This window comes from Thalassophryne amazonica, chromosome 8 (genome assembly GCF_902500255.1).
Source record: "Thalassophryne amazonica chromosome 8, fThaAma1.1, whole genome shotgun sequence".
In the NCBI taxonomy this organism is placed as follows: Eukaryota; Metazoa; Chordata; class Actinopteri; order Batrachoidiformes; family Batrachoididae; genus Thalassophryne; species Thalassophryne amazonica.
Window position 1 is genome coordinate 107699085 of NC_047110.1, and position 26039 is coordinate 107725123.

Consider the following 26039-nt stretch of genomic DNA (forward strand, 5'->3'; position numbering starts at 1 on the left):
ATTTTGGAAAACCATGTGACGGTGAACCAATTCCGAATGGACACTCACACTGAGCACATCATCACCAGCTTCTATGAGGAGTACAAAGATGGCCGATGGCTGGCTCGAAAGTCCTTGGAGTTAACTTTTCAGCAAAAAAAAAAAAAAAGTAAGTTTCTATCTCATATCATTCAAAGTTATTCATAATTTAGTAAAGCTTGGTCTTAGCCGGCCACAGAGGGTTAATAATATATATGTATAAGTTGCAGGGCCTCCCAAACTAGTAGTAAAAAAATGACAAAAGTGACATACTCTGTAAAATACGATATTCTAAATTCATTCATTCATTCATTTTCTATACCTGCCTGCTCCAAACAAGGGTCAAGGAGAGGCTGGAGCCTATCCCAAGGGTTATAGGACAACAGGTGGGATACACCTTGGACAGGATGCCAGTCTATCACAGGGCCACATGAAGATGGACAAACAGTCACACACACACACTCGCACACCCACGATCGATTTACACTCACCAGTTCACCAACCTGCACGTCTTCGGAAGTAGGAGGAAGCCGAAGCACCCGAGAGAACCCACGCAAAGACTGGAAGAAAAATGCAAATTCCACACAGAAAGGACAAGGCGGCAAGCGATCCCATGACCTTTTTGCTGTCAGCCAACAGTGCTAACCACTAATCCACCGAGCCGCCTGGTTTTCTAAACATAAGGGTTTTACAGCTAGTACTGGAGAAAAGTCAGGGTGAATAAATGAACATTTTCAAGTCACTGAATCTGTTGTGGACTTTGTTTATATCAGTCATGAAGAAATACAAACAGTATGGTACCGTGTGGAAAATAAAGATAAACAAAGATCAACTTTTTTTATCCTGAAGGAAATGATTTTGCCAGAGTACCGACACAGTAGACAACGGTCAATTTAATACACAAATACAAAACGTGTTAGTCGTTCAATAGAAAGACAAAAAAAAAAAAAAGCCAACTAGACTACAAGTACCAAAAGCAAGTGTAGAACAGTGCCTAAAATGATAAAATAAAGTACAATAAGTACAACAGATTTATGCCAAATTACGGAAGATATATTGCACAAGACGTTCGATAATATTGCACATAAGTTGAATAACTTTTTTCATTATGTATTCATCCTGCAGAAGACAGGAATCTGTGATAAGTAGGCAGTTCTCAAAAACTGGGAGACCATGATGGAAGGAGACTAGTGAGGTACCAAGACACCCAGAAGGAGTTATAGGTTTTTGTAGCTGTAGATGGTGAAACTGTGCATCGTGCAACTTTTCTGTTTCATCACCAGTTATGCAACTTCATGATGAAGTGGTACAGAAGATGATTTTCTTAAAAGCAACATGCAAAATTTGTAAACTGTATCATTTGTTGTTATTCTTGTATTTTTTAAATTTATTTATCTGTGTTATGCTTTGCAAGATTTTCCAATTTTACAGAAGGGAAATTTTTATTCATTTGTTTTTTTAGTTATGTTTTTTAGTTAGTTGTTTTATGTTTGTATGTATGAATGCATACCTGCATGTTGCTTGACCAATAAATAATCATAGCAGCATCTGCACCCCCCCCCCCAAAAAAAAAAAAAATCAGGCTTACCGAAATGGCGTGGCTGGACACAAATGCAGGATTCAGATGTCAGTAAAACAGAGTTTAATGAAAATTCTGGCCGGGTTCGGTACACAGGTAGGCAGACCAAGATAAGCAGCAGTATCCGAAGCATTAGGCAGAGACAATGTCAAAAACAGGCAGGCAGGTCAAAAAAATGGGTAGACAAAAACAGGACAGAAATGCTCAGAAGGATAAGTGCTCAAAAGTGGCTCAAGGCTCAACAATCTCGCAACCAGACAGGGTGACAGGTGTGACTAAAATAGAGGAGTGATTAGCAGGAAATGTAGGACAGGTGTGTGGAGGGATCTGGAAGGGGTGTGGCAAGCTGGAGAGAGGATCACAGGGAAACGCCCACCACCAAGCAGAAGACAGAGCAGGAAGATCCCACCACCAAACATGACAGTGACAAAGAATGGTAGCTACAAATCAAGAAACAAAAAGACACAACATACAAGCCCCAATCATGACATCACCCTCCCCCACGGCCGACTACAACGGCTCAGGCGCCCCAGGATGGGATGCATGAAAGTCCCTGATCAGCGAAGGGTCCAAGATGAACCGAGGGGAACCCGGGAGCATTCCTCCAGACCGTACCTCCCCAGTCCACCAGGTACTGCACCCCCCTGGCCACAGTGGTGAGATGAAAGAAGATGACAAACGAGAAGACAGGACCACCCTCAACGACCGGGCAGAGGCGGGGGCGTGGCCGGCGGGCAAAGAGGACTGGACCAGGCTGGCTTGATACGACTGACATGGAAAGATGGATGTACACGAAGAGACCGAGGCAGCTGCAGACAAACCACCGCCGGATTGATGACCCTGGAGACAGGAAACGGACCGACACACTTGGGAGCCAGCTTGCGAATGGTCCCACAGAGAGGGAGGTCCCGCATCGAAAGCCCCACTCGCTGACCAGGTGTATACGGACGGTGGGGCCAGGGTACGGGCACGGTCGGCCGCAGTCTTATAAGCAGATGAGGTCTTAAGCAGAGTCTGCCGCGCCTACTCCCAGGTCCTCCGGCAACGCATGATTTGCACCAAGGCAGATGGAACAGGTGAGTTCAAATCTGTGGAGGGGAAAAGAGAGGGGTGATAGCCATGGACAACTTGAAACGGAGAATACCCTGTGGAGGATGAAGGCAAGGAATTGTGTGCAAACTCCACCCAATGCAGTTGTGCGGCCCAAGAAGTTGGGTTGCTTGAGACCAGGATCCGTAAACCCTTTTCCAACTCCTGGTTCATCCGTTTATCCTGACCATTGGCTTGTGGGTGGAAACCAGATGTGAGACACGCAGTGGCCCCCACCAACCTACAAAACTCAGTCCAAAAGTGAGAAAGAAATTGTGGACCCTGATCGGAGACAATGTCCATGGGGAATCCGTGCAGCTTAACCACATTCTTATGGAAGACTTCTGCTGTCTCCTTGGCCGAGGTCAACTTGAGCAGAGGAACGTTTTAGAGAACCTGTCAACAACTGTTAGGATGACTGTGAACCCCTGAGAAATGGGCAGCCCGGTGACAAAGTCCACTGCGATATGAGACCACGGAAGCTTTGGGATAGACAACGGAAGCAGTTCACCAGAGGGTTTCTGTGTGGAAGCCTTGTGGGCGGTGCATACCGGGCATGCCAGAATATATTCCTTAATGTCCTGTGACATCTTGGGCCACCAGAACCGCTGATTAATTAACCAAGTAGTTTTTTAATGCCGGGATGGTTGGCAAATGGGGCTGTCATGTGCCCATTGAATACTTCCCCCTTCAGAGTGCCAGGGACTAAGAGCCTGTTTGCAGGAATGCCTGAGTTCTAGGATCCCCAAGATGCCGCTCTCACCTTATCCTCAATGCCCCAAGTAAGAGCTGAAACAAAACAGGTGGAAGGCAGAATGGATTGGGGCACGGATGGTAACTGTCAGGTTCGAATTTACGTGATACGGAGTCCGGCTTCCCGTTTTTATCCCTGGGTGGTAGGATAGGGTGAAATTAAATCTGCTGAAGAAAATGGACCACCGGGCTGTCGGGCATTAAGCTTTTGGCAGGTGTACGTACTCTAAATTTTTATGATCGGTTAAGACGAGAAAAGGTACTTGTGCCCCCTCCAACCAGTGCCGCCATTTCTCCAAGGCCACCTTAACTGCCAAGAGTTCGCAGTCACCTATGCTGTAATTGCGTTCGGTTGATGATAACTTCTATGAGAGAAATGCACATGGATGCAGTTTATTGTCTGTGGCACCTACTTGAGACAGGATGGCCCCCACCCCTACATCCGAGGCGTCCACCTCTACCACGAACTGCCGGCTAGGTCTGGAAGGAGCAGCACAGGGGCAGACGTAAATCGCTTCTTTAGCTCCTGAAAAGCCTCCTCACACTCATGGGACCAGATGAACGACTGGTGGTGGAGGTAAGGCTGTGCAAAGGAGTGGCTATGGTACTAAAATTTCTGATAAATTTCCTATATAAATTGGCAAAACCAAGAAAGCGTTGCACTTCCTTACGACAATGAGGTGTGGCCCATTGGATACAGCGCTATCTTTGTCGGATCCATATATCTCCCCCTCAGCCAACACAAACCCCAGAAAGGACACTGAGGCCTGTGAAACTCACATTTTTCCGCCTTGACAAACAACTGGTTTTCTAGTAACCTACGTAGTACAGTACGGACATGCAGTTTGTGAGATTCCTCATCGGGGGAGGAAATCAAGATGTCATCTAGGTATAGAACACGAATTTATTCAAGTACTCTCTTAACACATCGTTCACAAAACCCTGGAATACTGGTGTGTTAGTGAGCCCAAATGGCATTACCAAGTACTCATAATGGCCCGTGGGAGTATTAAAGGTGGTTTTCCATTTGTCACCATCCCTAATCCGGACCAGATGGTATGTATTGCGAAGATCTAGTTTGTGAAAATTTTGGCCCCCTCCAGCTCAGATGCTGAGGAATGTAGTGGTAAGGGATACCGGTTTTTACTGTGACCTCGTTAAGCCCCCGGTAATCAATACATGGCCGCAAAGACTTATCTTTTTTTTCTACAAAAAAAAACTGGCACCTGCAGGGAAATGATGGCTGAATAAACCCTGTGGCTAGGGATTCATTGATATATTCCTCCATTGCTTGGCGTTCTGGAGTGGAGAGCAAGAATAATTTCCCCCTAGGGGGACAAGACCCAGGAAGGAGGTCAATAGCACAGTCATAGCTACGATGGGGTGGCAAGGACTTTGCCCTGGCTTCGCTAACACTAGTGCCAGATCATGATAGCAGGATGGTACCCCGAAAGATCTGGGTTAATTTCTACAGCTGGCTCCCCCTTTCTGACTAAACAAGTGTGGGCACAGCTGGGAAATAATCTGGCTGTTGGCCCAGTCAAAGTTAGGACAATGTTGTTTTAGCCAGGGGTGCCCCAAGATGATGGGTGAGTCATATTATCAAAAACATGGAAACTAATTTTCGCAGAATGCTCCTCAGAAAAAGTTAACTGGACTGACTGGGTGCATGAATAATTCTCCCAACAGACTGCCATCCACAGCTTTAACCTCCAGGGGGCGTGGGAGCCGATGTAATTTAAGATTCAGCCTCCTGACAAGAGACGTATGAATTAAATTGACATCAGATCCTGAGTCAACAAATACTGAGATTTGGATAGATGTTTCATCAGACTTAATTTTACCTTGAATGGAATTGTGAGAAGAGGAAATTTGGTTCAGACTCACCCGGATAGTTTGCTTGTTTGGAGGCGGGGCACCCCTGACCTGGCAACTTGCAATCAGATGGCTGAGCTGACTGCAGTAAAAACAATGCCCCTCCCGCTGACGGCACTGACGCTCCTCAGCTGAGAGCTGTGTCCGCCCAAGCTGCATGGGTTCCTCTTCATCCGGTCGGGGACCGGAGGCTGCCGGATGAGCTTGGTTGGAGGAGTCAGTTCTACCGCTGGAATTCTGGGAGCACTGTTCATGACGGGAGTGGTCCTGGCGTCGGTCCAATAGCTGTCTGTGGTCTTGATGGTGAGAGCGATCAAAGCATCCAAATCATCTGGGAGCTTGATGGCGATTAGTTGATCTTTCACTTCCTCGGAGAGTCCGTGGATGAAAGCATTGGTTAATGCTGCTGTGTTCCACTCGCTCTTGGCTGTGAGAATGCAGAAGTCTATGGCGTAAACTGCTACCTGCTGTCTGCCTTGCCGGAGCTTCATGAGAGACCTCGCTGCCTTGCGACCGGAACAGGTCTGTTGGAATACTTGTTGGAGAGCGGCGGTGAAACGAAGAGAGACTGGCACGTCTCAGAATGACGGCTATACTCGGCGGTGGCCCAGGCCGCCGCCCACCCTGTCAGGTGAGATATCATGAAAGCTATTTTTGTCCAGTCCGACGGAAACGTTGCAGACATCAGTTCAAAATGTAGTTCACACTGTGTGATCAATGGCTTAACATCACCTGATTCGCCTGAAAAGCGTTCCGGTCGGTTTAGCTGATTACACATGACTGTGGTTGGAGCGGGTGGGTGTGTCTCTGCTGACGGACCCGGCTGTGGGTGTTCTGGAGCTTCGGTTCGAGGTGCTTGAGGAAACTGGGTGTCAAAGCGTTTCAGTAGCTGGTCCACCTGTGTGCTTAGAGTGGACATTAGCTGGTCCTGACATTGTAACAGTGCATTCAAACCGGAACAGAGAGCTTCTAGCTTTTCTCATGCTGAGCTAATTGCTGCGCCTGAGCACATAGCATCAGCTAGGCTGGATCTGAACCTGCTGTTTCCATAGCTGGTGAGATTCTTCTGTCAGGCTTAACGAAATGGCGTGGCTGGACACAAATGCAGGATTCAGATGTCAGTAAAACAGAGTTTAATGAAAATTCAGGTCGGGTTCGGTACACAGGTAGGCAGACCAAGATAAGCAGCAGGATCTGAAGCATTAGGCAGAGACCACATCAAAAACAGGCACGCAGGTCAAAAACACGGGTGGACAAAAACAGGACAGAAATGCTCAGAAGGATAAGTGCTCAAAAGTGGCTCAAGGCTCAACAATCTCGCAACCAACAGGGTGACAGGTGTGACTAAAATAGAGGGAGTGATTAGCAGGAAATGTAGGACAGTGTGTGTGGAGTTATCTGGAAGGGGTGTGGTAAGCTGGAGAGAGGATCACAGGGAAACGCCCCACCACCAAGCAGAAGACAGTGCAGAAAGATCCCACCATCAAACATGACAGTGACAAAGAATGGTAGCTACAAAATAAAGAACAAAAAGACACAACATACAAGCCCCAATCATGACAAAAAAAATCCTTGGAGCCGCCGCTAACAGGTGCCCATTTATGAAACAGAAGGATTACCTGATTCTGCACCAGCGTTGTGCCCCCCTACAGCAATGACGGCACTCTACATAACACGTCGATTTGATTCTGACATCCCAGCTCTCTCACACCGGTTCAGAGGGTGTCAAATATCTCTGGTTTGACACGGACCTACTTTTTCTGGGTCAAACCAGGGAACATTCAAATTAAGACAGGTACCACAGCAGGGGAGGGTATACTGGCCTCAGCAGATGATTCCACAGATGACCAGGACTTTAAAGTGAGGGAAAGAGCTCATCAGGACGACCACTCGCTGAGGTGACGGGTTACAGGAAAACCTGCACCATCTTGGCTCTTCATGACACACTACTGCTCACCTCCTGGTTCTTCAGGACAGGTCTCACTGTCAAATCATTGTAAATACTTTGTGTGTATGGTGCCACACCTTTGCAGGACAATGAAGATCCAAGTCTTTTGGGTGCTGCTGCTTCCTAGCTTACTGTGCAGTTGTGAGACTTGGATGGTAACCAGTGACCAAAGGCACAGCTCCATGTTTTTGGTGCTGGGTCTATTTGGAGGATCCTTGGGTACCACTGGAATGTCTTCGTGTCATATGAGCCGTTACTTGGGGAGACTCAGATGAGGAGAATATCTTGCATTGTTAGTAAACAGCAGCTATGACATGTTGGCCGTGTGACACGTTTCTATGTGTATGATGCAGGTGCAGCAGTTTTGAGGACCCCAGCATCTGGAGAAAGTCAAGTTGATGTGCAAACATCACTGAGCTGCAGCAGATAGGTGGGGATGGACTAGCTGTCTGCCAGGATGGATGCCATCCAAGATGCTGTAACAGTGTATGAGACCTGACGTGTGTACCAATACTTTGAAGAATGTGGTGGTTGCGCCAACCTACGTTGGCTGTACTTGAACCCATGGTCACCGGTGGATGCATTTTAGGTAAAAATGAGACCTAAGGAGGCGTGGACCAAACACGGCACGTTAAAAAACCTGCCCTCTTCTGCTTTATATGAACATCTCACGGTGGTCAACATCATGTTGCTCATATAATTTGCCCACCGAGCTGCAACAATGGTGAGTTACATCTGAGAAATGCCCAGTTAGTTTCAGAAAATACCACGATATGTAAACCAGGAGCTAATGTGGCAGTTTAAACTTTTTTTTTTTTTTTGGAGGGAACAGTTTTTGCCTGCTGTGAAAAGAAGGTAGTTCTTGGCAGCAGAGCCTGTTTGAGCACTTGCTGAATACGTGGGTGCCGTTATTGATCGCTTTTCTAACACTCTGGATTCAGATTTGGGTTGAGCAGGTTATTTTGTCACTGAGTTTCATCACTGTCTGTCTTCTCTTTCCTGCTCAAATGTGTTGACCTTTTGCAATCTACTGCAATGCTTTCGTTTCAGACGGTCATGCAGCTATCTGAGTGGAACCTAATGTAGTCATATTCTTATTAGATCAAAGGGTAGCCTTCATAGGTTCTATTCAAATCTGGAACAGAAGAAGTGTTTTCATTTCTTAGTCCCTGAGAAGAGCATTTGATTAAATGTTGATTGAATAGGTCTAGGTTTCATTACACCCTTGACTGCATTTTTGAGGTAGTGTTGCCAGGCAACATAACATTATTGGATATTTGGTTTAGAAATCTTTGAGCCTCGGTGGTATTCTTGAATGAGTCCATTAAAGTTAATGGCTCCGCTTGTCTCCGCTCTCCCCTTAATAGTTGCTTACATTCTGTTGCTTCCACACCTCTGTCTCCTAGATGGTCTTTATTCATAATGTCTCCACAGGCTCAATGGCTTTTCATAGTCGGGAAAACAAAATGACTCAACCACAGAAGAAAAAGAAAAGACTATGCCTGTAAATCCAGATATGCGTGAGGCACACGGGATTACTGAAGCATATTTATAAAGAGATGACTCGAGTAAGGTCTGGGATCATGTGCTTGTGCTGTGGAATCACAGAATCCATGAGCCCTGGATGGCAACCACCCTGACAGGCCCTGATCCATCCCCACATCTCAAAAGTACCATCTATCTTTCACAGACATATGTGAGTGTTCCCCTGGTGTTTTCCCTTTTGTTTGCGGTCCTTAAGGCACCTGTGTGCTGGGTGGTGTCCAGAGATGTGTACCAGATGGTCAAAATGTCATAGCTGATGTTTCATGAGGTACGTAGTATACCGGATCTGGTTCTACCCAAGTAACCATTTGTTTGACTGAAAGTCAATGGCAACCAAGTAAAGGGTCCTCCAAAGACACCTAGTACCAAAAATATCCAGTAGGCACCTTGGGTCAGTGGTTAGAGTCCAAGTCTCACAACCATGCAGTAAGACAAGAAGCAACACCTAATCCCTTGTCCCTTTGTCTCCTACAAAGGTATCAGAATCATCAAACCCCTCTGTTGAGGGACCTCATGACTCCATGAGCTCTGTCCAGGTATTTCTTGATTTCTAAGGCTAATGGCCCAGAGACATGAATGTCACCGTGAAGATAAGTGAACCTCTCTACAAACTTCACACTTCCACCAAAGCCAGGAAGTCACTGAAACCCTGGATCTTAGTCCAGATCCAGACATTCAGACTCCTCACTCACTTTCTGAAGTGCCACAATCAAGTCGTCCATTTATTTTACTGGCCTCTGTATGTGGTTTGCCAGCTGCATGTAGGCAAACAGGAAAGAGCTCCAGAGGGTCACCAAAAGGACAGAGAAGATCACTGGGTGCCCTTCATGGCTCTTACTGTCTCAGCAGAGCCAACACCATCATAAAGGACTCATCCCACCCTGGACACTCTCTGTTTGAGCTGCTGCCATCAGGCAGGCGGTAAAGGACCATTAAAGCAAGAACAAACAGACTGAAAAACAGTTTCTACCCACCTGCTGTTAGAGCTTTGAATGCCACTGGAACCAAACAGCCAAGTCACATGACACACTTGAAATGAGTGCAATGTTTGTTAATGTGCAGTATCCACTGCCACTGAAATATCCACAGTTTTGTACATACTTCTAGCTCTTGTATATACAATCTCGTTTTGCTACTACGTTTTTATGACTTTTTTCTTTTTTAATTTGTGCTCTGGACATACCTCTTTCATTTTGGTTAAACTTTATGTTTATTTTTCTTTTCTTCTCCAGACCTTTTGAGTCTGCGTGTGGTTTACTCAGGTTTATATTTGCACCGAAAGGCTGCGCCTTACCTTTCGGTGTACTGGTTACAGTGACAATAAACAATCTGTATCTATTTTGCAAAGATCACAGCATCATTTGCAAAACCAAGGTCATTAAGTGTTTCCTTGCCAACAAAGACCCTAAACCCCTCGAGTGCACAGCCCTGCCCAACACCCAGTCCATTTAAGCACTGAACAGAGTAGGAGGCAGAACATATCCCTGATGAACACAAGAAATCAGAGTGTTTGCCCCTTTATGCCCAGCACTCACAGCCTATTCCTGTGTCTAGGCTGATTATGGTGTTCAGCAAATTCTTGGGGATCCCACAATTTCTCAGGATGTCCTGCAGCTGCCCGGTCAACAACATTTAAATACTTTCTGGAAAATCAGTATAGACTGCAAAGATGCACTGCCAATATACACACTCATGTTCATGAGTATTTATAAAAAGTTACTTAACCAGTATATTAAGAAATATTGCATGAAATGAGGTCATGTTAATACCAGTGGAAAATGTCAGGACTGTTTGCCCACAGCAGAGGTATGAATTTTTTAAAAGCCTTTCTTGTTATTCTCCTGTCAGGACATTTGTTGAGACAACTCTTGTAAACAGCCCTCATCTTGAGCTTGTCAGCCTGCAGCCTGTGTCGAATTGCACTTAAAGGACTCGATTTGATGTTATAACCTGATTAACACTTGCAGGAACATTCCTCTCATGGTACATGTTGGACATCAGAGTCAGGAAGATCTTGCGGCAACATCACTTTTATTTTTCTTATTTGGCAGGTGTTTCCTTCTGTTCACACCAAGAAACAGTGTGTAAAAGCCACTCGACACACCGAGTCTTCACATGAACGAGAAGTCATTGTGGAAATAGAATCCATTAGTATCCATTTAACTCTATTATAAATTACTGAGCCGTCATAGTAGAAGCTGCGGCTTAATGCACTCCTGCTGTTGCAGAGGATAGAACAGCACAACGGGTGAGATCATATTGTGCACAATAGCCGATCCTGCATGGCACACTTTTTGCAGATTCTGCCTGGCACTCGCTGACAGCAGACTCGCCTCAGTGCTCCACAAACGCTCCACCGCTGTCATTCTGCAGCACTGTAAAACTATTATTTTCCAGTGAGTTTTGCATGCTGCAGAGAATGTGCCGTGCATGTACACATTTTTCTGTAACCATGTAGTACTTGGCTGTTTTGCAAGTGTTTCACTCTAAACTAGTGGTTGACTGATAAATCGAGCAACCAACTGACTGAGCCAATTATATGCATTCTGAGATAATTGAACAACAGAATAAAACAAACATCTGCAGTCTCATCTAACGAGTGGGCTGGCCAGCGTGGTGTCTGTGGAACTACGCTGCTGCTTCCCCTTCTGTCATTTACATGCAGCCAGGTGCCATTAAACAGTGGAATGGGTGCTTTGAAACATGCCAGCACTAAAACTAGAATGGTTCCTGACAGACCCCAGCAGCAAGAAATAAAACTTTATTTAAGTATAGCTATTTTATATCTCATTTATTGTTATTGCATCACAAGCAGAAAAAAAGCAGCTAACCAATATAAGCAAGTAAAACTCAAACCAGCAACTTATGTCAGCCCTCGGTCACCTAATAATCTGTATAAGCAGCCGTTATACTGTTCACCCACTACGCTAAAGATGCACACATGCATGATGCATAACAGTGGCAAAAACAATGAACTGCCATTCAAATGACTGCGGTTCAATTCCCAATTGGGGGAAGTAGGTACAAGTTGTGCTTGGGACTCCGACGAGGGCATCGCATCTCCTACACTCTCCCTTATCTCTGTTCTCTGCTTTAATCTTCAAGTCCCTACTTCACCAGACTGTGAATTCCTCAAATTATATTGGACACTGGATCTATTGGACTACTATTGGATTAACCATGGAACTGATCAGCTGGTCTCTGAACGCGATTGACACCATTTTTCTACAAGAAGGTCAGGACCGGGGGATCCTACCTGCCCAGATGGAACATATCCTGCGGGCTATGTTCTCGACTCCTGGGGGTCTTGGCGTATTGCATGCTTGGCGCCTTTCTCTATTGAGGACGTCGAGGATTTATTCATTTTTGGTGTTATGGTAGCAGGGCTGGGCAAGACGGCAGCATCAAGAACCACGGCCCCTTGCTTGTCCGTCATGATTAACGAGGTTGGCAAGGCAGTGCATTCTCAGACTGCGATGACGCTTGAACTCAGACGCAAATTGGATGACATCTTGGAGCAGATGCGTGCCTTGCAGTTGAAGTTGAAGATTTCAGAGGCCGGTGAATATTCTTAATTCATAATTAGGAATATTCTTAATTCATAATTGGGATTTGGTTGTTCAAGTGGAACTGTTAAAAGTGTTTTTCACTGCTCAAACATTAACATTACAGGCTTATCAAGCCTGAAGGTCAAATTGCCCGAATGTTTCCCATCCAGAGGAATTTCTTCGGGCTGGGGATCATTTGGCTGTTTCTTATCTCAACTCACAAAGACAATAAACTGCTTTTCACAGGACTGAAGCATGCTCCATTCCCTCCCCCCACTCCCCTCCTATCCCCCATCAAACGCACCCCTTTCTGGCGTCTGCTCACGTCACTCCTTCCCCTTCTGCAGGGGCGGTGCAGTTTTAGCTGCAGCCCCCATCCTTCCCCCCAAGCTGACGGCGGCGCCTCTCAGGGTTGCTGTGTGGCCTTCACCCACTTGCCTCAATTCAGATAACGGACTTCTTCAAACTTAGTGCACATAAACAATGTCAAATGTGTATGTGTTGTCTTTAATTCTGATGTTTGCCATTATTACGGTAAACAAGTAATAATTGTGGACTAATTGCTGTCTGAGGTAACTGGAGTGTAAATGTAATTTCTCCACTGTGAGATCAATAAAGTATATCTCTCTCATATGATGGAAGAATAATCAGCATTTCCACCCCATTCAGTTTGCGGCAGTTTCATTACAAATTATTCCTGCGACACATTAAACAAGGATGAATTGCATCATTGCAAATGTGCTCCATGTTTCTGATCATACTCTCTTCTCACACCAGCTCACGTGTGCTTTTAACACCAACAGTCTGCATCTGCACAGCAACAGCAGGGTCAAAAGGTCAGAATATCTTGTGTCGAGCAGATTATAAAGTATAATTTTGTGTGTGCTTATGAATAAACCTGACCTCAGTATTCATCACCTCAAACTCCTGCTACAGAAAAATAATAATTTACAGCAGTAATGAATACAGCCGCAGCAGCCCGACTGAACCTGCAGAGAAACTTTGCAGCCGTTTAGGACGCAAACTGCTGGAACACTTTTAGTGCGATGAACTGCATTTTAATTTGAAAATATGTTGCATTGCAGTTCATCAGAACTGTAGGTCTGGATGACGAGTCTGTTTTCAGCATGAGTCATTATCCAGCCACGATGGCAACACTAAGTGATCTCTAACTTGAAAATATATATATTTTATTTATATAGCAACATTTAAATACATGCAAACATTTAAAGTCAATGCACTCAACAGCATGACAGCACAAAATGCAAGAAGAGTCCATTGAACTGCAAAGCCCCGATAAATTACAGTGCAGCACAGAAACCACAAACATCTCACAGGCATCGTTTGGAAGAATGCATGAGGATCACATTTTGTCTAATAATCCACAACAACAAAAATGTTGTGAATCTGGTCGGTGAACTGGATCGAGTTCTTCAGCCGTCTCTCAGCTGTCAGTCATAATGCATGCCACGCCCACTTTTTTTTTTTTTTTTTTAGCATAAACCAATATTTCCCATTGGTGGTGCTTGGGCATTCTTCAGTTCTCCCCAAAATAACTGCAGACAATCAGCCAAATCACTCACCTGATCTGGTCTGAGTAGATCAGGGACAAGTACAACCCCTGGCAAAAATTATGGAATCACCGGCCTCGGAGGATGTTCATTTTGTTGTTTAATTTTGTAGAAAAAAAAGCAGATCACAGACATGACACAAAGCTAAAATCATTTCAAATGGCAACTTTGTGGCTTTAAGAAACACTATAAGAAATCAAGAAAAAAAAGATTGTGGCAGTCAGTACGGTTACTTTTTTAGACCAAGCAGAGGAAAAAAATATGGACTCACTCAATTCTGAGGAATAAATTATGGAATCACCCGTAAATTTTCATCCCCAAAACTAACACCTGCATCAAATCACATCTGCTTGTTAGTCTGCATCTATAAAGGAGTAATCACACCTTGGAGAGCTGTTGCACCAAGTGGACTGACATGAATCATGGCTCCAACACGAGAGATGTCAGTTGAAACAAAGGAGAGGATTATCAAACTCTTAAAAGAGGGTAAATCATCACGCAATGTTGCAAAAGATGTTGGTTTTCACAGTCAGCTGTGTCTAAACTCTGGACCAAATACAAACAACATGGGAAGGTTGTTAAAGGCAAACATACTGGTAGACCAAGGAAGACATCAAAGCGTCAAGACAGATAACTTAAAGCAATATGTCTCAAAAATCGAAAATGCACAACAAAACAAATGAACGAATGGGAGGAACTGGAGTCAACGTCTGTGACTGAACTGTAAGAAACTGCCTAAAGGAAATGGGATTTACATACAGAAAAGCTAAACGAAAGCCATCATTAACACCTAAACAGAAAAAAACACGGTTACAATGGGCTAAAGAAAAGCAATCGTGGACTGTGGATGACTGGATGAAAGTTATATTCAGTGATGAATCTCGAATCTGCATTGGGCAAGGTGATGATGCTGGAACCTTTGTTTGGTGCCGTTCCAGTGAGATTTATAAAGATGACTGCTTGAAGACAACATGTAAATTTCCACAGTCATTGATGATATGGGGCTGCATGTCATGTAAAGGCACTGGGGAGATGGCTGTCATTACATCATCAATAAATGCACAAGTTTACGTTGATATTTTGGACACTTTTCTGATGTTTAAGGATGATGAAATCATTTTTCAAGAAAATAATGCATCTTGCCATAGAGCAAAAACTGTGAAAACATTCCTTGCAAAAAGACACATAGGGTCAATTTCATGACATAGGGTTAATGTCAACGAGCAGATCTGATTTGATGCAGGTGTTAGTTTTGGGGATGGAAATTTACAGGGTGATTCCATAATTTATTCCTCAGAATTGAGTGAGTCCATATTTTTTTCCTCTGCTTGGTCTAAAAAAGTAACCGTTACTGACTGCCACAATCTTTTTTTTCTTGATTTCTTATAGTGTTTCTTAAAGCCAGAAAGTTGCCATTTGAAATGACTTTAGTTTTGTGTCATGTCTGTGATCTCCTTTTTTTGTACAAAATTAAAAAACAAAATGAACATCCTCCGAGGCCGGTGATTCCATAAATTTTGCCAGGGGTTGTAGAAAACATGCTGTATTTTCTGTCCTGAGGACCACAACTGCAAAATGCCACTAAGCCATTTTGCAGTTTCAGATTCACGCCACTTGGCATTTAAACACTGTTCTACTGAGGCTACGTTATGGAATTTGGATAGTCAACTGAGTTTCTGTAGATCAGACAGACTAAAACAATCAAACACACATTTCAATTTTGCACGGCATCACATCTATATAGTGAGACACCACCCACATGTGGACACGTGTCCCTCTCCTGTCCAAACAACACCTCCGAACTGAGCAAAACTTGGCCACACATATATTTTGACATACTGGGAGTGACAGAGGCTATTGAGCACTTTGGTGGAAGTAGTAGTATGTAGTACAGGGGAGATACACATTTGTGCTGCATCATCATCAACAAGTGTGATAAAAGGATGATGTCACACAATTCAAGTCTCTTGTTTTTCCTTTGACCTTTTACATCTTCATTTTTGAAAGTAACAGTAGCAGTAGTGTAGCAGTAGTAATAATATAATAACAATAGCTGCCTCTTCTTGAGGCAGCCTTAGTCAGTTCTCTGGAATCTGCTCAACTCCGAGCTCCTCCCGAGTGACCGAGCTCCTCACCCTATCTCTAAGGGAGCGCCCAGCCACCCTGCGGCGGAAACTCATCTCGGCCGCTTGTACTCACGATCTCGTTCTTTCGGTCATGAGCCAAATCTCATAACCATAGATGAGGATCGGAACGTAGATCGATCGGTAAATCAAGAGCTTTGCCCCCCTATTCAGCTCTCTCTTCACCACGATGGTCCGATACAGCGACCGCATCACTGCAGATGCTGCACCGATCCGTCTATCGATCTCACGCTCCATCCGTCCCTCACTCATGAACAAGACCCCGAGATACTTAAACTCCTCCACTTGAGGCAAGGACACTCCACCGACCTGAAGAGGGCAAAGCACCTTTTTCCGGTGCAAACCGCCCCAGTGCACGCTGAAGGTCCTGATTTGACAAAGCCAACAGAACCACATCGTCCGCAAACAGCAGAGACGAGATTCTGTGGTTCCCTAACCAGACCCCCTACACCCTGGCTGCGCCTAGAAATTTTGTCCATAAAAATATGAACAGAACCGGTGACAAAGGGCAGCCCTGGCGAAGGCCAACGTGCACTGGAAACAGGTTTGACTTGCTACCGGCAATGCGAACCAAGCTCCTGCTGTGGTCGTACAGGGACCGGATAGCCCTTAGCAAAGGACCCCGGACCCCGTACTCCCGGAGCACCCCCCCACAGGGCGCCCCGAGGGACACGGTCGAACGCCTTCTCCAGATCCACAAAACACATGTGACTGGTTGGGCGAACTCCCATGAACCCTCGAGCACCCGATGGAGCGTGTAGAGCTAGTCCAGTGTGCCGCGACCAGGATGAAAACCACACTGCTCCTCCTGAATCCGAGGTTCGACCATCGGTCGAATTCTCCTCTCCAGTACTATGGAATAGACCTTACCGGGGAGGCTGAGGAGTGTGATCCCCCTATAGTTGGAACACACCTCCAGACCCGAGTTTTTGCCTCTGCGACCACACAGGCTGCGGCACGCTTGGCCGGCCGGTACCTGTCAGCTGCCTCGGGGTCCCACCTACCAACAAAGATAAGTAGGACTCCTTCTTCAGCTTGACGGCATTCCTTACTTCCAGCGTCCACCACCGGGTTCGGGGATTGCCGCTGTGACAGGCACCAGAGACCTTGTGACCACAGCTACGAGCGGCCGCATCGACAATGGAGGTGGAGAACATGGTCCACTCGGACTCCATGTCTCCAACCTCCCCCGGGATCTGGGAGAAGCTCTCCCGGAGGTGGGAGTTGAAGACCTCGCTGACAGAGGGTTCCGCCAGTCATTCCCAGCAAACCCTCACGATACGTTTGGGCCTGCCAGGTCTGACTGGCTTCCCCTCCCAGCGGATCCAACTCACCACCAAGTGGTGATCGGTCGACAGCTCTGCCCCTCTCCACTCGAGTGTCCGAGACACGTGGCTGAAGGTCAGATGATATGACTACAAAGTCGATCATCGACCTCCGGCTCAGGGTGTCCTGGTGCCACGTGCACTTATGGACACCCTTGTGCTCGAACATGATGTTTGTGATGGACAAACTGTGACTAGCACAGAAATCCAACAACTGAACACGACTCAGGTTCAGATCGGGGAGGCCATGCTTCCCGATCACCCCCTCCAGTCTCACTGTCGCCGCCCACGTGGACGCTGACAGGCTGCGTGCTCGTTTGTGGTCGGAGGACACCACACGTGCTGCGATATCAGGCCCCGATTTGCGATCGGAGCGCTCCTGACGTCCTTCCGAGCAGATCAGAGCTCTATTAACACGCCACACACAGCAGGAATACTGATAACATTATCTTTAGTGTCATCACGATTGTCGGGGCGTCCTTAAGATTGTCAGAAGGGGAAGATCGGGTCCGATATCGACCTAATTATCCTGCCATGTGAACCAGGCCTTTAGTCACTCCTTAGTAAAGGGCACATGGCAGCACGCCTGGAGTTTGACAAAAGGCACCTGAAGGACTCTCAGACCAGGAGAAACAAAATTCTATGGTTTGATGAGACAAAGACTGAAGTCTTTGGCGTCATGTTTGGAGGAAACCAGGCACCAGCCCTACAGTGGCCCTACAGAAGCATGGTGGCGGCAGCATCATGCTGTGGGGATGTTTTTCAGCAGCAGGAACTGGGAGACTAGTCAGGATTGATAGAATGATGAATGCAGCAATGTACAGAGACATCCTGGATGAAAACCTGCTCCAGAGCGCTCTTGACCTCAGACTGGGGCGACGGTTCATCTTTCAACAGGACAATGACCCTAAACACAGCCAAGATATCAAAGGAGTGGCTTCAGGACAACTCTATGAATGTCCTTGAGTGGACCAGCCAGTGCCCAGACCTGAATCTGATTGAACATCTCTGGAGAGATCTGGAAATGGCTGTGCACCGACACTCCCCATCCAACCTGATGGAGCTTGAGAGGACCTGCAAAGAGGAATGGACCAAACTGCCCAAAGATAGGTGCACCAAGCTTGTGGCATCGTATTCAAGAAGACTCAAGACTGTAATTGCTGCCAAAGATACATCAACAAAGTGTTGAGCAAAGGGTGTACATGTGGTTTCTCTCTGTACGTTGGCTTAGATCAGACCTCTCTAAAGCACCTCCAGTTTATTCAGAACGCTGCTGCTCGTCTACTTTGGGAAAGAAAAAGTTTGTCCACATTATGTCAGTCTTGGCTGTTCCTCACTGGCTTTCAGTCCATTACCGTGTTGATTTTAACGTTCTTTTAATTGTTTTTAAAGCCCTGAAGGCCTGGCCCCAGTGTATCTTTAAAGATAAAGATAAACTTTATTGATCTCACAGAGGAGAAATTCACATGTCACGTCAGCTCTTAAAAAACACACAAGGTGGGTGCAAGTAGAGGAAAATGTGAGTGTATATATATATAATATATATATATATATAATATATATATAATATATATATAATATATACAGTGATGCCGGTAACGCGTTAACGCGTTACTCTAATCTGACCACTTCTTTTAGTAACGAGTAATCTAACGCGTTAATCTTTCCAAGTCAGTAATCAGATTAAAGTTACTTCTCCATGTCACTGTGCGTTACTATTATTTTTCATTGTGGGTCGATAGCAGCATTAAACTTGGTCCGTGGGCAGGGGGTCGGGGTTCAACTGAACGTCCCACTTTAAGCGAGTTGTGAGCTTTTCATCCGCGGTTTTTTGCAGCTGCTCGACTCGTCCTCACCTCTTAAAGGGCGGTGATCAGCACACCTGCACTGAAATTACGAAGACATTTTTATACTTTTTTCCTCCTTTATTTAGAATTCTGAGCTGAGCTGCTCCGTATCGTCTCGTTAAAAACAGCTGATCCTCGGCGACGCGTCAACAACTAACACTATTTTCCACTCAAATGCACCTAAACACTCTTTCTGAGGACCACATGATGTGAAAACGCAATAAAACTTTCTTACCTGTAAATCTGGTCCTGTTTTCTGCATAAATAAATGTAATCCATTCTTTGTGCTCAAACGCCAAAGCAGGGGTGAATCCAGATGGGATGGGGGCGTGGGGGAGGGATGTGCCCCCCCCCACAACAGCCCTAGATTAAAGGTCCAGTTTTGAAGCTGTTTTTTACTACAACTACTAATATTGCTTAAAATAATAATAATTTCGACAAGTAAAATGTTTAGAGAGAATTTAAATGTTAGAAAAATGTTAGAATTTAATAGTTACATTTATAAACAATGTACGAGGGCTGTCAATAAAGTAACGGTCCTTTTTATTTTTTTCAAAAACTATATGGACTTCATTCATATGTTTTTACGTCAGACATGCTTGAACCCTCGTGCGCATGCGTGAGTTTTTCCACTCCTGTCGGTGACATCATTCGCCTGTGAGCACTCCTTGTGGGAGGAGTCGTCCAGCCCCTCGTCGGAATTCCTTTGTCTGAAGTTGCTGAGAGACTGGCGCGTTGTTTGATCAAAATTTTTTCTAAACCTGTGAGGCACATCGAAGTGGACACGGTTCGAAAAATTAAGCTGGTTTTCAGTGAAAATTTTAACGGCTGATGAGAGATTTTGAGGTGATACTGTCGCTTTAAGGACTTTTCACGGTGCGAGACGTCGCTCAGCGCTCTCAGCCGCCGTCGTCAGCCTGTTCAAGCTGAAAACCTCCACATTTCAGGCTCTATTGATCCAGGACGTCGTGAGAGAACAGAGAAGTTTCAGAAGAAGTCGGTTTCAGCATTTTATCCGGATATTCCACTGTTAAAGGAGATTTTTTTAATGAAAGACGTGCGGACGGGTCCGCGCGTCGGGACGCAGCCGGCGCGGAGCGGCGGCACAGGAAAAACACCTCCGTGTTGATAACCATTTGTAAAATCCAGGTGGCTTTTGATGGCTTTCAGTGGAGTGAGTATATGAGAAATTGTTTAACAGCAGGACATGTTCCAACTTGTCCTTAAGGCTTCCAATGGAGGTGTTTTTCCTGTGGCGGAGTGTGGCGGAATGATTTGGGCTTTTTTCCATCAGAATTTTTTCAGAAACTGTTAGAGACAGGCAGCTGGAAACCATTCGGAAAATTCACATGGCTTTCGGTGAAAACTTTATGGGTTTCACAGAGATTAAGGAGTGTCACTACCGCTTTAAGGACGGCCCACAATGGCGCACGGCGCACCGCGCTCTGAGCTGTGATCGACAGGCAGAAACCACCAGATCATTTCTAAACGGATGGCTGTGTGGAGCCGGGACCGTCGTGTGCAATTTCTCTGGTTATCACAAGAACTGGACATCAGCCATTTTCCGGCAGGTTTCACTTTTAACAAGAGATTTTGTCATGGAAAGCCGCGCAGAGGCTTCGCGCGTCATGACGGATTCGCTGATGGAGCGAGACAAAGAACACCTCCGTTTTGGAGTGTCAGAGGACAAGTTGGGACATGCCCAGCTCTCCACAATTTCTCTTACACTCACTCGACTGGTAAGGCACTGAAAGCCGAGATAGACATGTCCCACGTAACACGCCCAGACCTTACTTATGCATTGCCCTGAGACAGCTTTGTTGTGATTTGGTGCTATGCAAATAAATTAAATTCATCCATCCATCCATCCATCCATTTTCTTCCGCTTTATCCGGAGTCGGGTCGCGGGGGCAGCAGCTCAAGCAAAGCCGCCCAGACCTCCTGATCCACACACCTCCTCCAGCTCCTCCGGGGGAACCCCAAGGCGTTCCCAAGCCAGCCGAGAGATGTAGTCCCTCCAGCGTGTCCTGGGTCTTCCCCGGGGCCTCCTCCCAGTGGGACGTGCCGGGAACACCTCTCCAGCGGAAAAAAAAGATGCCCGAGCCACCTCAACTGACTCCTTTCGAGTGGAGGAGCAGCACTCGACTCCGAGCTCCTCCCGAGTGACCGAGCTCCTCACCCTATCTCTAAGGGAGCGCCCAGCCACCCTGCGGAGGAAACTCATCTCGGCCGCTTGTACTCGCGATCTCGTTCTTTCGGTCATGAGCCAAATCTCATGACCATAGGTGAGGATCAGAACGTAGATCGATCGGTAAATCGAGAGCTTTGCCCCCCTACTCAGCTCTCTCTTCACCATGACGGTCCATATACAGCGACCGCATCGCTGCAGATGCTGCACCGATCCGTCTATCGATCTCACGCTCCATCCGTCCCTCACTCGTGAACAAGACCCCGATATACTTAAACTCCACTTGAGGCAAGGCACTCCACCGACCTGAAGAGGGCAAAGCACCTTTTTCCGGTCGAGAACCATGGCCTCGGATTCGGAGGTGCTGATTTTCATCCCGGATGCTTCACACTCATCTGCAAACCGCCCCAGTGCACGCTGAAGGTCCTGATTTGACGAAGCCAACAGAACCACATCGTCCGCAAACAGCAGAGACGAGATTCTGCGGTTCCCTAACCAGACCCCCTCTACACCCTGGCTGTGCCTAGAAATTCTGTCCATAAAAATAATGAACAGAACCGGTGACAAAGGGCAGCCCTGGCGGAGGCCAACATGCACTGGAAACAGGTTTGACATACTACCGGCAATGCGAACCAAGCTCCTGCTGCAGTCGTACAGGGACAAGATAGCCCTTAGCAAAGGACCCCGGACCCCGTACTCCCGGATCCCCACAGGGTGCGCCGAGGGACACAGTCGAATGCCTTCTCCAGATCCACAAAACACATGTGGACTGGTTGGGCAAACTCCCATGAACCCTCCAGCACCCGATGGAGCATGTAGAGCTGGTCCAGTGTGCCACGACCAGGACAAAAACCACACTGCTCCTCCTGAATCCGAGGTTCAACCATCGGTCGAATTCTCCTCTCCAGTACTCTGGAATAGACCTTACCGGGGAGGCTGAGGAGTGTGATCCCCCTATAGTTGGAACACACCCTCCGGTCCCCCTTCTTAAACAGAGGGACCACCACCCCGGTCTGCCAATCCAGCACTGTCCCCGATCGCCACGCGATGTTGCAGAGGCGTGTCAGCCAAGACAGCCCCACAACATCCAGAGACTTAAGGTACTCAGGACGGATTTCATCCACCCCAGGAGCCTTGCCACCGAGGAGCTTTCTAACCACCTTGGTGACTTCGGCCCGGGTAATGGATGAGTCCGCCTCCGAGTCCCCAGTCTCTGCTTCCTCTTCGGAAGACGTGACGATGGGATTGAGGAGATCCTTGAAGTACTCCTTCCACCGCCCGACAACATCCCCAGTCAGGGTCAACAGCTCCCCACCCGCACCGTAAACAGTGCTGGTGGAGAGCTGCTTCCGCCTCCTGAGGCGTCGGACGGTTTGCCAGAATCTCTTCGAGGCCGACCGATAGTCCTCCTCCATAGCCTCCCCGAACTCCTCCCAGACCCGAGTTTTTGCCTCTGCGACCACACGGGCTGTGGCACGCTTGGCCTGCTGGTACCTGTCAGCTGCCTCTGGGGTCCCACCTACCAACAAAGATAAGTAGGACTCCTTCTTCAGCTTGATGGCATCCCTTACTTCCGGTGTCCACCACCGGGTTCGGGGATTGCCGCCACGACAGGCAGAGACCTTGCGACCACAGCTACGAGCAGCTGCATCGACAATGGAGGTGGAGAACATGGTCCACTCGGACTCCATGTCTCCAACCTCCCCCGGGATCTGGGAGAAGCTCTCCCAGAGGTGGGAGTTGAAGACCTCGCTGACAGAGGGTTCCGCCAGTCGTTCCCAGCAGACCCTCACGATACGTTTGGGCCTGCCAGGTCTTACCGGCTTTCTACCCTCCCAGCGGATCCAACTCACCACCAGGTGGTGATCAGTCGACAGCTCTGCCCCTCTCTTCACTCGAGTGTCCGAGACACGTGGCCAAAGGTCAGATGATATGACTACAAAGTCGATCATCGACCTCCGGCTCAGGGTGTCCTGGTGCCACGTGCACTTATGGACACCCTTGTGCTCGAACATGGTGTTCGTGATGGACAAACTGTGACTAGCACAGAAGTCCAACAACTGAACACCACTCGGGTTCAGATCGGGGAGCCTGTGCTTCCCGATCACCCACCTCCAGGTCTCACTGTCGCCGCCCACGTGGGCGTTGACAATCCCCCAGGAGAACAATGGAGTCCCCAGTTGGAGCGCTATCTAGTACCCCTCCCAGGGACTCCAGGAAGGTCGGGTACTCTGCACTGCTGCTCGGCCCAGAGGCCGAAACAACAGTGAGAGACCTGTCCCCGACCCGAAGGCGTAGGGATGCGACCCTCTCGTTCACCGGAGTGACCTCCGACACTTGGCGACTGAGCTGGGGAGCATAAGCAATGTGACCCCAGCTCTCCGCCTCTCCCCGTGGGCGACGCCAGAAAATGAAGCGTCCAGCCCCTCTCCAGGAGTTGGGTACCAGAGCCCAAGCTGTGCATGGAGGTGAGCCCGACTATCTCTAGTCAGTATCTCTCAACCTCCTGCACAAGCTCAGGCTCCTTCCCCCCTAGCGAGGTGACATTCCACATCCAACAGCCAGGGGCTGTGAGCATGGACCGGGCCGCCGGGCCACCCGCCCTCGACCGCCACCCAATCCTCTCTGCACCCGATCCCATGGCCCCCTCTGCAGGTGGTGAACCCACAGGAGGGCGGGCCCACGTCACTCTTTCGGGCTGAGCCCGGCTGGGCCCCATGGGCTAAGGCGCGAGCCCCAACCCCAGGCCTGGCTCCAGGGTGGGATCCCGGCTCTGCCATACCGGGTGACGTCACGGTCCTTGATCTTTTACTGGTCATGGAGGTTCTGAACTGCCTTTAGTCTGACCCGTCACCTAGGACCTGTTTGCCTTGGGAGACCCTACAGGGAGCACAAAGCCCCCGACAACATAGCTCCTAGGATCATCCGGGTACGCAAACTCCCCCACCACGATAAGGTGGCAGCTAGAGGGGGAGAAATTAAATTCAATCAAATTAAATTATTTCCTACTACTTTTTACTCTTTATTTTACTTTGTCTTTTATTTGTTTTATTGCCTGCTATAATTTTATTGTTTTTTAATTAACAATTAAAATTGTAACTTGGTGCCAATTTTTTATTATGTACAGCACTTTCGTTGACTGCTGTCGTTTAAACGTGCTTTAGAAATTAAGCTTGAGTTTACCTGAGTTCTTATTTTTTATTTTTAATGAATTAGTAAAAATATATATTTTTTCATGTTGTCATTATGGGGTGTTGTGAGTCAATTTTGGGTGGGGGGTGAATTTACTCCATTTTGGAATAAGGCTGTAACATAACAAAATGTGGAAAAAGTGAGACACTGAATACTTGCTTGAACTGTTCCATTACACCCCGCAGCTTTTTGAGCTTTTTGAAAATGAGCTCTTGTGCAAAATGCTGAGTGTGAACTTGAACCCTTTTATTTTCTTTATGTGGTGCCCTGGACACCACATAAGATCAACAGACGGATTGGTGCAGCATCTGCAGTGATGCGGTCATTGTATCGGGCCGTCGTGGTGAAGAGAGCTGAGCAGGGGGTCAAAGCTCTCGATTTACCGATCTAGCTACGTTCTGACACTCACCTATGGTCATGAGATTTGGCTCATGACCAAAAGAACGAGATCGCGAGTACAAGCGGCCAAGATTAGTTTCCTCCGCAGGGTGGTTGGGTGCTCCCTTAAAGATAGGGTGAGGAGCTCAGTCACTCGGGAGGAGCTCGGTCGAGCCGCTGCTCCTTCTCGTCGAAAGGCACCAGCTGAGGTGGCTCAGGCATCTTTTTCGGATGCCCCCTGGACGCCTCGCTGGAGAGGTGTTCCGGGCACGTCCCATTGGGAGGCGACCCCGGGGAAGACCCAGGACATGCTGGAGGGACTATGTCTCTCTGCTGGCTTGGGAACGCCTCGGGGTTCCCCCGGAGGAGCTGGGGGAGGTGTGTGTGGATCGGGAGGTCTGGGCTGCTTTGCTTGAGCTGCTGCCCCCACGACCTGAATCCGGATAAAGCGGAAGAAAATGGATGGATGGATGGATGGATGGATGATGCATCCAAATCGCACCTGTGACTAATGAAGTGGCTAAATGCAACGACTTTGCACCTGGTGCCTTTGAGTTCAGATTACACGCCAAGTAAGGTGTAAGTGTCATGGCATCAGGTGCACCTTGAATGCACTCAATGTTATGTGCTTTAGATGTTGAGCTATAGACCATAAAGTTAGAGTCCTTAGTCTCAATACATCCCGTCACACCAACTTAGCTAAAAAAACGGAATCATATTTTTATAGCATTTTTTATCCCCCATTGGCTGAACGCCCAAAGGGGGATTATGTCGTGGTTATCTCTGTCTGTTTGTCTGTCTACTCTCTGTCAACTCCTGTCACATTACCTTTAGGGGGAATTTTGTGAAACTTGGTACATGTCATTGTTAGAAGTTGGTAATACACATATTTTCATATCTATCCAGTTGGGCTCATTTTATCAGAATTATGGCCCTTGATTTAAAAGCTAGACCCTTCCAGTTTCATGCTTAGGTGCCTGCATTCTGAAATGAACTCCTGTCACATTTTTGGTATTTGTCAGCGGGGATACTGTGCTCT

General features: G+C 47.2%; 1 protein-coding gene and 1 long non-coding RNA gene across 2 annotated transcripts in view; both read left to right on the top strand.

The window, feature by feature from the left end:
• syt9b (synaptotagmin IXb) overlaps positions 1 to 26039 on the top strand; it is a 159028-nt gene that overhangs the window by 32830 nt on the left and 100159 nt on the right. The gene's annotated exons all lie outside the window — the stretch shown is intronic.
• On the top strand, positions 7681 to 25815 carry LOC117516278. Its single transcript, XR_004562353.1, has 3 exons — positions 7681 to 7692; positions 7736 to 7740; positions 25728 to 25815. It is a non-coding gene; the product is annotated as an uncharacterized LOC117516278 (long non-coding RNA).